This window comes from Grammomys surdaster, unplaced genomic scaffold, assembly GCF_004785775.1.
Source record: "Grammomys surdaster isolate TR1022 unplaced genomic scaffold, NIH_TR_1.0 138, whole genome shotgun sequence".
Classification (NCBI taxonomy): Eukaryota; Metazoa; Chordata; class Mammalia; order Rodentia; family Muridae; genus Grammomys; species Grammomys surdaster.
In genome coordinates, this window is record NW_021604596.1 from 2,350,368 (window position 1) to 2,362,985 (window position 12,618).

Consider the following 12,618-nt stretch of genomic DNA (forward strand, 5'->3'; position numbering starts at 1 on the left):
TAGATAGATAGATAGATAGATAGATAGATAGATAGATAGATAGATAGTGTATGACCTACTATTTAGAAAAAGGAAGTGGACTGTGGACTCATGGAACATTGGCAGTGTGTATAAAAGAGAATAATGAAAATACAGAGGGTTTGATGAAAATACAGAGTACCTAAGATAAACATGTTAAAACTTATATTAAAAAAAACTCATAATAGACCCAACATTTATATACCTGAAAATAAAAAATATGCATTAGTTAGCAGATATGTTAGCTAGTAGATATGTGGGTGAGTATAAGAAGGTGACTGAGACCTCTTATACATATTCTGCTCCAACTTCTCCCTTTGTCTCCTGTTTCTAACAAAACTGTTGTATTTTTGTTTCATGTTATAAAATCTCTTTTCCTAAAGCCTGCCTCCTGCCTGGGAATCATATAGGACACTTATGATAGTCAGAGTTTATAGCCACCCTCTTGATAGCTGTTTTCCTTGACTTTCCTTGCCAGTGTTTGGGGTATTGCTGCAGGCTCCTAGACTGTGGCAACAGGGGAAGATCTGACATTTAGCTTTTAATCTGGGATGGTGATCAAACACTTGGTAATTTCTTGTCGATTAGAAGGAAGATACTCTACACCCACTTGTCATTTATAATTCAAGAGTAGAATCTGAGGACATCCTCTACTTCAAGTGGGGAGTTCCAGAAGGTAGAGTTAAATGTGACACTTGATGGGGGGAGTTGATAAAGTTCTATTTAATGTCTGGTACTGTGTTCTTTCTACTGCACAGATATTGCAGAGGAGACTTTAGGTCATGGCATCCTGACACAGAGAATTTGCCATTTTTTACCCTTATTTTGAGTGAAGATATTTTATAATGGCCCTGACATCTTCGAGGGAATCCTGTAGCTTTTGTGTAGGTCGAATTTGAATCTGACAGTCTCAATCAAGTCTCCATAGAACTTGCCTCTATAGGTTCAGGGCACTTTGATATCCTTCCTGTGGCACAGTAACATTTCCCTTCTTTCCCTATCTCCTGTAACTCTTCACCCTAACTCAACCAGGAGCATAGTTGATCTCTGCGGCATGACACTTCCAGTCTGAGCCATTTTTGTTCAATGATGAATCTATGTCAGGAGGGTTATTTCCATAGGAAGATACTGAATGGGAAAAAGAAATAAAAAGAAAAAAGGATGACTGTTCCTAGGTATGGTGGAGGAGGTGTATATAAAAGCAGAGCCAAAGGCAGGGACATCTGGAAGAATGTGAACATGACCCTGAGTCAGGGCATGTGGGAAGAGGGGAAGAGAGAGGAGAGACAGGGAACCAGGTGCAGCAGCCAGGATGCCCAAAAAGTACAAAGAGAGATGGTAACCAGAAAGGTTGGATTACACAGAGAAGGGAAGTACAACTCCAGTGCTGGAGAGGTTTAAGGTAGGAGTGGGGTATACCAGTTAGGAAGTCCTCTTAACAGGTGGGAGCTAAGGGACTGCAGGAAGAACCTGGTGGCCAGGTCTCCTTTGATATGTTAAATAGGCATCTCAGCTATCTGTCTGGGGGTTTGAAAGCTAATAGATACAGGTCAGCATACAGTCTGTCAATTTTAAACACTATCAACAGGTGCATAGCCAAAAAGCTTTTGATAGGAAAATATTTTTGTTTGGTGCACTTTATGCAAACATGAAAATCCATCTTTCTAGAACTTTTACACGCATTTCTCAGCTAGCTGCCTTAGTGCTCTGAGAACTAGGTGTCCCATTTCTATATACATCCACATCTTAGGAAGAAGGAAGCAGATATAAGGAGAAATTTATTGGCTGGCTAGAGGTCACACCATCACTTTATGACAGAGTTAGACCATGATTCGAGCTTGTCTCCACATTTTATGACATGATGTTATCTAGTAATGATTGAGAGAATACAGATGAAAGTGTCAGAATCTGTCCATCAGTCACTGTATTAAGGAATTCAGACTGTGGCCACTTTGGAGAAGTCTTACAAGACACCCGAGAGTTCTTTTCTGAGGCTTTTCTGTCTCTCTTATAATCCTGTGATTAGAAGCAACCTTGGGTGTGAATGGCAGTCTGTAGGTACAGCCAGGGTATGAGAACAGATCTGCTTTCACCCTCTAAGAACTTATTATTTTGCACTTAATTCACTTTTGCTGGGTGACTTGCAAAACGAATTCTAAACTTTACATGTGTTTACTCATGTGATTAGTTTCCTTAATGTCTATATTGTATTTTTCTGCTTATGCTTTTATTTTAGCAAGTATTCTTTTTAAATCTATGTGGCCTGTTTTGTGCCCGGTGCCCTTCAGCCTGAGACAGTTACTGTTGACCTTTGATGCCCAGTCAGCATATTAAAATAGAAATTGATGCATACTATGGTTAATGGGTGTTGGTGGTGTGTGAAATTTGCCCCAGAAAATTGCCTTCGAATTCCAAAGGGTAGAATGACCAAGTCTACAAGAAGGAAGAAAAGGGATAGGAAAAAAAACTCTACATGGCATGAGCTGCCCCGAGAACTTTATTTAGCTCCTGGGTGGTACCTGAGTTCGTATCCACTTCATTACATCATACAGCATCCGTCCAACTTTCACTGTGGGTGGTTTATGGGAACAGGTTGTAGACAAAGACAGCAAACGTCTCCTCTACATATGACCATGCTTTGTCTGTTTTCTGTGTCCATTTGAGTCAGTCTGGACAGAAATCAAGCAGTGTTATTTCCTAAGAAGTGACCATCCTTAATCCAGGATAGCTCTGGATAACTTAGGTCAGTCAATTGCCTTGTGTTAGAGGAGACAGTTCAAGAAGTATGGCTTCTCTCAGCAAAGTGATAGCCTAATGTTGAAAGAGCCTAAAATGACTTGAGACTTGGAAAACTAGTTCACATGCCAAAGGTTTCGTGGAGAACTTTCTGATACTCAGACTTTGGTTGAGTTGAAGTCAAAACAACAGGCTAATGGTGTCTGGGTTCACATTCTAGTCTGTATCAGCCAGCAGAGAAAGTACCTGTGTATATTGTTGACCAGAATTAAAAAGTACCATGGGTTGAAATATGTAATTTAATTTGAGATCAGTGAAATCCAGATTTAACGTGGTGTTATCTATATGGCATTTTTTTTTTCTAAGAATGAATTTGTGTTGGTGATGAATGCATCTACATTGATTACAGCATTACTGTTCTAAAATGCTGACAAATATGATTAGGCTGGTTGTAAAAGAACTTCAAAGTAGGAAATATGCCAGTATTTCAAAATAGTGCCATCTGCTAGCTCATACACGCAAGGCCTAATGTGCACTCTTTTTTATATTTCTCAATTTTGGTCTCCCTGAAAACACTTCCAGGAAGTTTCCCCCTTATCAGAACAAAGTAGCAAGAGGTATTTTTTTTTTCAAGCCAGATGTGACAGGACACACATCAGCATTCAGAAATGAGGCTTTTGCAGTGGGTAATAGTGTAATCGGTTTTGCCAGCAGCAGAATGTACAATCCTATTAGAGATGGAGAAAAGAAAGTGCCACCTTAATTTACCTCCAGGCATTTGAGCAATAACTTGAGGTGCCTGGGGCTGCCTGTGTAAAGATACTTTAATCACATGGTAAAAAACATTTTTAGTCTACTGCCTGCATTCGATGAGGGACAGTTCTCCTAAGTTAATAAAGGAAATCCATCCAGCTTCGACCCTGACAATCATGACATGCTATTTTTAGTCTTTGTCAACACTGAATCAGTGGAAGACATTTAACAGGTTAAAGTGAGAGCACCCCATGCCCTTTATGTCCCCTGTGTTTGTTGCAGAAAAATTAGCTGATGGCTGTCCTGTGAGATGGATAGGTCACAAGAAAGAAGTGCCCTGAAATGGAGGGAAGCCAGACTTTTATCCTTATACCTTCAGATGGAAGCTGCTTTCTGTTGTCTGGTACCTCGGGGACCAAATTCATTATAGTAACCATCAAACTAGAAAGTCTTCAGCCGAAGGTATTCCTTATGTCTGCTCCCTGGCTGTATGGGGGATGTGATCTTTAATTAGTTCAGGTTGTAAAATATTGCAGGGAATTTCCCAGCACCCTTTGCTTTGTCTCCAGGTCAGCTAATGCAATTGTTTTTAATTGTGGCTGAGCTATTGTCTTTGACTAGATTTCCTAGAGTGCCCTTTACCAATTAATGGTAATATGCTACTGGGAAATCATGAAGCTTGTGGAATGCTGTAAATAGAAAAGCCCTAATAGGTTGCCTGTTAATAGTGATGCAGAGTCGGGGCCCTAATGCCATTAAATGGCAGTATTCATGTGTAAAAACCTAGCAACATTCAGGAATCCAGCAGTCAGCTTTGCATGGACCGCATTTATGCATATGAACACATGCGCACACAGACTTGCTTCCTGTCTCTCCCCCCCGCCCCCCCGCCCCCCCACCCTCCTCTGACTTTTTCGCTGAGCTCTTTTTTAATATAGATTTCCATTTTCTGTTAGCTCTATGATGGATTGAGTTCAAGGAAGTGACATGAGCTTGCAGTTGCCTTTGAACTTGTACTTCAGACACACTGTGTTTTATCTTCCTCCTGCTTCTTGGCTTGTCATCAGTTCTACCAGTGAATTTTGACATGTGCAAATTAATAATCATTCAGTCCAAATGAGTAGAGTGACCTCTGGGCCCACATGATATCCTCAGAAGAAAAGGAAGCATCATTCATAAGCTCAGAGAGTTTTCAGTTTAATGAGAGAACAAGGTACCTCTGTTATGTGTGTATATACACACACGTGTGTGAATATGTGTATATAATTCTACCTATTTCTTATAGGCTGGGGACTTACAATTATTTAGTGTAACCACATTCATTCTATATCAGCATGGGGTAGAGTGCAGAGAAGATTGGTCATGTTTGTGAAAGACTTAATTATAAGTTGGAATGGCCCCTAGTTTAGAAACGGAGACCAAAAGCAAGTCAAGAACATATTGCCAAATAACAGAAAGACTCCCGGTGCATAAATGCAGGGTAGAGAGACAGCTTGTCAGTTTGTTTGACAAACACTGTGATGTTTCTATGGCTGGGGACAAAGCTGAGGGAGGAGGTAGTTTGTTCCTTAGAAGCCTCCTTGGATAGTGATGGACAGATGCAGGCTTCCACCTCTGCTGTTCAGTCATGACGATAGGATTTAGGAAGTAATATTTGATTCTTGGGCTTTAGAAAAATGCATGGTTGTAATTTGTATATTGCCATACAAAAACAGTAATCATTTTACAATAATCATGAAAACATCGATGATGACTAATCAATAGCGTTGATTACAGACTGCAGACCATGCTAAACACTGAGCACAGTATACAGTGTTTCTTATCATTGTTGTGGGAGATGGATTAAGTGTGTCATGCCCTTAAATCTGGAGCTGTTGTAAGATGACATCCTCACCTTATAAACAAAGAAAGTGATCTTCAGAGATCCCACTCGTTCTACACAGGACACCACTAGCAAAGGACAAAGAAAAAAAAGCACCACACACACTGTGTGATTTCTATAGAGTCAATCTCTCTCTCTCTCTCTCTCTCTCTCTCTCTCTCTCTCTCTCTCTCTCTCTCTCTCTGTCTCATACACATTTTATCAAGTATAGTTCACTGTTATTACATGCAGACATTCTAATGTTCTATTTTATCATATTTAATTTTTAAAATCACAAGTCAAGTTGGAGAGATGGCTTAGTGATAGAAGCATTTGCCTTACAAATACAAGGGCCTGAGTTCATGTATACACACACAGACAGACAGACAGACAGACAGACACACACACACACACACACACACACACACAGGCTAAAACTGTCACAGTGTAGGGATTCCACAGCTCATGAACTGATCACTACTAATTATGACTAATGTCCATGAGCACTGGTTGTTTTTGTTCCTGTGAAAATAAAGTGTTCCCTGCCCATCTGCTGGATTTATTTCTTAGACATAGAAGGACTTGCTTCCAGCTCCTTTGAGATTGTACCCTGATGTGGCATCATCTCATAGTGGCAAAGGTTACAGTGAAGGAGAGGGACAGTACATGAATCACATTATCCAAATGAATTACTGCTGTCATCTGAACTCAGAGAGATCTGCTGTTCCAAATGGGAGTCCTAAGTGACTTGTGCTTGTCCACTGGGGGTTGTAAATTATTATGTAATGGAAGCTAAATCATTGTAGTTTTTCATTTTAGAACAATTGTGACTGGCAGATCCAGATCACTCTCCAAAGGCAAGTTGGGCCATGGGAAGCAGAATACAAGCCAGCCGGCTTCACAGATTCTCTGAGGAGCCAGGCTTCTTGGGAGGTCAGTGTGAAGCCAAGGCAGAGGAAGGGGCACAGACTTGTTTCCGGGATTATTACTATAAATTATTGCACTCGTAGATTATGGATGGTTCCCAGCTGTCACTATGCCTGCCTGTTTAACCAGCCTTTGAAACCTCTCTGATCTGTGCTTGCTACTTCTGTGTGATAAGAGAAACAGAAAATAAGGCATTTCTGAGGTCTTTGGTTGTGAACAACTGTTAGTTAGGGGTTTAATATTGTTTCTCTGCAGGAAAGCACACAAATGGGCAATTAAGCCTAGTCATTAAAATAAAGTATTTTTATAGCTGATTCAAAAATCCTGTGTCGGCTATGTCTTTGAAGCAGTTAATTGTTATTAATAAATATATTTCACATTTGCCTCCCTTGCTCACCATCCTTGCTGTAAAAAGTGTTCATAGTAGGTTTTATGGTCTTCCTGACAGGTTTTCTGCTCTTTACCTGCTAGTGTGGTCTCTGGCAAAGTGCTGCTGCTCAGGTCCGTGGTTCAGGAATGCTTCTTTTCACTGTCTGGGCTTTGTGTCAGGCACAGGAAAGATAGAAAGTGAGTCAGACACTGTTCCCCCATAAAGAACTGATGGATGGACAGACAGGAAGAAAACTGCAGGATTGTGCACTGAATGCCACAAAACTCCAGATATAAATACAGTAGAAAGTAAGAGGTCATATCTGCTTGGGAATTTGTTTTGTAAGAGTGTTTGTGAATTGGGGAAAGAGATTGTGTGCTTGTGTGCGTGTTAGGGGAAGGCTTCGCCAGGTGAATTTTAACATGGTAACGTAGGGGAAAGAATTCAGAAAGTTTTATTGCATATGGAGTTCCTAGTGAAGCCTGATCCTCTGATCATTCATAGTGGTGATCTCAATAGACGGCAGCCCACTTGCTTCCTCCGTTCAAGGGACCCAGAAGCTGTTGAACTGATCAGGCCATATCCAGGCCAGATGTTTATAGGTAACAACTGCACTAGTAGGACACAGCTGGAAAGAGTACCACCAACTGGTGCTTCCTCTGTGAGGGTTCTTGAGTCATCTTGTCATGACTTCGATATCTATATTCCTTTCTAATCGTGGCCTTTGGGCATGCTACAGAAGTGTTGTGGAGGGGCCACAGGCCAAATAAACATGGTGTTTTGTTTCTTATATATGTCACTTGACTCTCTAGGTATCTCTCTAGTAGAGGGAACTCATAGCTCTGCATCTGTTGTGTTTGGGTGGGCGATGCACAGGCTGTGCCAACCAGTGAGGAACTGAGATTTTCGTATCCGGGCCTCTACTATTTTAATTAAACCTTGCTTTTATCTGCTCTTTGTGTCTCTGCTCTCCTGGGCTAACTATATGTGCTCTTTCACTTTACAGCCTATTCCCACATGTTGAACACTGTTAATGGACATGACAAAGGATGATAATTCCCTGCTAGGTTCTCCCTGTGTGTCAGGAGCCACAGGGCCTCTGGAGATAAAAACAGCACACACTCACTCAAGCTGAATTTATAGTTTGGATACTATATACAATATCTGTCTGGCACTTTGTATCTGTGGAGTTTGTACTAAATAACACAGCCAAGGACTGATATGCCCTGGGCCATAGCACCAGCAAGTTAATGGAGCCATTATTAAGGCTTTGAATTAACCCATTCCTTGGAAAGACAGAATAGTACTTCCATAGCTACTGAGAACACATAAAACTTAGAGCAAGCAGCTGGTCTGAACCCATCCCAAACAGCTTCCTGTGTCACATACTGGGGAGATAACTCCTTCAGAGCATGGTGGTACATGACTGTAACTCTTCTGCTAGGGAGGTAGAAACCAGAGGATGGCTGGAGATTGCTGGCCAGGAAATGTAGTCTAATCAGGAAGAGCCAGGTCCTAGAGAAACAGACCATTTCAGAAAACAAAATAAAAGGTACATGAGATTAAAATATAATTATGCACATACACACATACACACATATATATGCTTCACACACATACATACTCACACACTCACTTCACATACATTCTTTCACACACTTCCATATACTACACATACACAATCACACATCCACTTTACATACACTCTCACACACAGTCACACACACACACAATTTTCCATGTGACCTATGTTCAGAGCCATCTTCTGAAACTCTGGGATTACCCAGATATCCTCTGTCAGTGTCCCCCTCCCACTCTTGGCCTCTCTTTTTCAGTTTTATGGAGCCCCCTGGACTTTACCTATTTTTATTTCTGAACAGCGTGAATACGAGGAAGAAGGTAGATGTAGCAACAGCTGTAAGAACCCTAAGTCTTCATTTCTAGATACCTCTCCTCATTTCTCTTGTGACTCTAGCTAGCTAAAGAATATTTGATACTTAACTTAGAGCTACACATGTGGAGTGGAGGTCCCCAACTCCAGGATCAAGTTGTACTACTACTGTGAACAAGCTTCTCTGTCTCTGAACAGAGCAGCTGGTCTGAACCCATCCCAAACAGCTTCCTCTCTGTCCCTGTCTCTCTATCCTTCTCTCTGTCTCTGTCTGACTCTCTGTCTATGTGTCTCTCTCTCTCTCTCTCTCTCTCTCTCTCTCTCTCTCTCTCTGTCTCTCTCTCTCTTGTCTCTCTACCCCTCCCTCCATCTCTGGATGCCAGGTATCTTATCAATACCACAAACACATTGAATGTCCTTAGGATCAGAAACCTTTATCTCTGTTGACCAGGACTCCCTACAGGCAGAATACCAACACAAAGCCAGAGCAGTTTACATATGATCTTGTAGTTTAACAGTATCATTTGTCATTTTTAAAAATCATAAATATCTATTTCTGCTTTTATATGTATTATTTGCTTAGCATTATGGGTAGTTCCTGAATAAATGTCTTTATAAAGGAAAATCAGCATTATTTTTCATCCCTGCCTTGCAAGTACAAGATTTGCTCACATATCTCAGTCATTTGCTCAAAAAACTGCCATTACTCTGCACTGTTACTTAAATAGCTTGTGATCTTGAAGTAATTTAAAAAGTTAGTGTGGTAATAAAGTAGTATTAAAGTAGCCTTGTTTTCTCTCCTGTCCTTTTCCCTTCCCATTCAGTCAGCATCTAGGTACTTAATAAATACACAAGCTGCCATCACAGTTCTGTTATGGGACCATAGAACTCCTTTGTTCTTTGTCATAGTATACTTTAGCACTGTATTTATCTGGGTCTCCTCTGTGCCTCTGGCGCTGTCCATAGCCCAAGCGGGCACATTTCATCTCAATTAGAAGCAGAAGAATGCAAGGCAGGGGGATGTCAGAGGTTACAGCCATTTAATAGGTTGGAATTCAAATGAAAATTGGAAAACAATCCAAGACATCTATAGAGGAGGAGAACTGAGGAAACTCAATTAGGAAAACCTTAGACTTTCTTCCTCTGGGGACTTGGTTTCTTTATGCTGTTGTAGTGGCCTATATGGTTATAAATAAATAGAGAAGCAAAGGGTTTATTGTTTCTATTGTAAAGAAAGCTAAGTTGATTGTCACGATCCAATGCCTTTGTATATGTGCTCTCCCGATGATCTTATCACACAAAGCTGATCATGGAAGTATGGATTGTCTGTGATTCACCATCACTGCTCACAGAAAAAAAGCTATTTGGTGAGATTCAACATGAATAAATGAAAGAAAACAGAAGTTTAGTGAATATTTTCCCACGGTAAGCTTCAGTAAGCATGTCATGATAGATACAGATGGGCTTCTTATGTCTCAGCTTATGAACCAGGGGAGCAGCTCCACACCCAGACCTGATCCATCTTGCTTTGTAGCACGTTTCGCTTTCATCACCTAGAATGTGTTTGACCCAGGAAATAAATCCAGTTATTTGGCAAGTAGCCCTTGCGTGGTGTGTGCAGCTATTTGCAGGACCTTCGTTACCCCAGTAAATATCAAAGCACTATGCAAGTCAGAAGCACTCTCTTGAGGAAAGAGCATTGGAGTGTCTGCTTTTGTTATTTTACTGGGAAGTTTTTTGAGGCTTTTACTCCTTCTGGGATTCTAAGTATGAAATTCAGATCAGTGAGGATATAGCTTTGCTTGCAGCTTTCTTATCTGATAGGAGAGACATAGAAAATTCTCCCAAAAATAGTAACAGCGGCGTTTTTGTGGTCTAGGGGTCAGGAGTCCACCCCAGTGCAACTACTGAATTCATTTCAGTCCAGGGAATCTTTTAGGAGAAAAGGCTTTTCTAAGCAGAACTGGAATTCCCAGGCTACATGCTAGCGGACCCAAACACTGTTTTGCTGAGTTAGAGAATTGCAGACCTGTGTAGTAAATCGGTCTAGAAATTGGATGAAGGTACAGCTAATATAGACAGCACATCACATGAAGGCATTCTCAACTCAAAAGCCAAAGGTTATGTTCTGACATTTCATTTAAGAACTCTATAATTTTCAACCCTGAAGATACCGTGCTGTAGATATATTTTGACTTAATTAAAATTATACCCCTTGCAACCTGTAACAAAACTATCAGCATCATCACTGACAATCATGCTTTTTCTTACCACAACTGGTACATTTTTCACTGAGTTAAATAATTAAAATTGAGAAAGGAATGATTCAAAGGTAGAAAAGACAGATCCCTGGCTAAGAGTGCTACTGCTCTTACAGAGAACACAGATTTCAACCCCCAGCCCCTACAGCAGGTAGTTCACACCCACCTGTAACTCCAGTTCCAGGAGATCTGAAGCCCTATAGATGGCACTGACACCTGCGTGTGTAAACTCCTGCAAGCACACACACATACAGATAAATAAAAAGTCATGATATTTTTAAGATGAAAAGAATGATTCCAAGGCTACGACTGGTGAGTTTAGTTGGTATCACTCTGATTGACAACTTGTAGTATATTTAAATCTTTGTATTTTCCCTAATAAATATTACTCACCATATAAAGATGATTTCTGGTAACATCCTGAGAGCATCTACTCCTGATATATGCTTTCTGGAAGATAGTAGGCCAATTACATTTAACAATGCACATAATTTGGCAAGCTGTTTCCTTTCCTCACTAATACTTACAAATGTTAGGTATGGGAATATGTATTTATAATCCCAGAGCTTGAATAAACCAGCGAGATTTGCCTGGGACTTGCTGTCCAACCATTCTGGAATTTCTCAGACAAATGAGAGATTTTGTCTTAAAACAAAACAAAACAAAATCATTCCCTAGTTCACTTGGAGAACACAAACACATACACACAATACACATGCTTTAGCCTCACAAATTGAACCCAAGAAATTATTTTAAGAGTTGCAAAATATATAGGTAGATAATACTTTCCATAATATGAGTTTTATTATTGAAAAAATATTTCTTATATAAATAGTGGCATCTCAATTTAATCTTGTTTTATGCATGCATTGATCTCTGTCGCTGGTACTGTGACAAATTCTTATGGTAAGTAGCTGTGCAGCTGAGGCTATGACATCAGCCACTGCATCTCTTTTGAATATCCCACCTGTCCTGATAGGAACTCTTCATTATCTATTTCAACCTGTGTCTACATAAATGCTCTCTGTCTTCCCAGTGGCAACACTTAATATACACTTTTGCAAGTATTTCAAGTCAAATTGTATCCCAAACTTAGACAAAAGCCCAATAAGACTGTAGATCATAGAGGATTGAAGGAATGGAGGGTTAGGTTTTCTGTGGGACTGGTCCCTGAAGCTTTTATAGTCGCTTTCTGTAGTTTGAGGATTTAATGCATCCTAGCAGCATCCTGACTAACTTTGAAATGTCCTAAGCTGGGCCCTAGTTTCCCATAAAGTCCCATCGTTGCTCACGACACTGTTCCCAGCTTGGCTACTGGGGTGATGGTTGTGGTGTGACATAAGAAAGCAGTTTCATCTCTTTGATGTCTGCGTCTGTTTCTTGCTTTTCTATTTGGCTTTTGTTTCAACTATGAAGTAAGAAAGCCAGGGGAAAGCAGCTTAGGCAAATTTTTGCACTGAGTTTAAAACGATTGCCCATAAGTCTTCTCAGAGTGGTTATAGATTTATTTAGAGTCTTCAGTTAAGTCCTTGTGTGTTGATATGGCTTCTTCCCTGACTGCTGCAGAATAGCTGTGACATTTGATTTTTCAGAAAACAGCATGGTGCAGGCTTACATCTTTGAAGGGAAAATGTTTTCCATTCTAACAGACAAGAAAACATTTGAAGGGTCTATTTCATTCCTGTAATGAATAGATAAAATAATTTACCTGTGAATAGTGTTTGTTTTGTATGAAATCAATTCAGCATCACCTCAAATAGAGAGATTAGCTTGCAAGAGACCACTTACTTTGATTCTTGAC

General features: G+C 40.3%; 1 protein-coding gene across 3 annotated transcripts in view; it reads left to right on the plus strand.

Annotated features, from left to right (window-relative positions):
• The window catches only part of Fat3 (FAT atypical cadherin 3), a 577,941-nt gene that overhangs the window by 227,903 nt on the left and 337,420 nt on the right, over positions 1 to 12,618 (plus strand). The window lies entirely within an intron of this gene.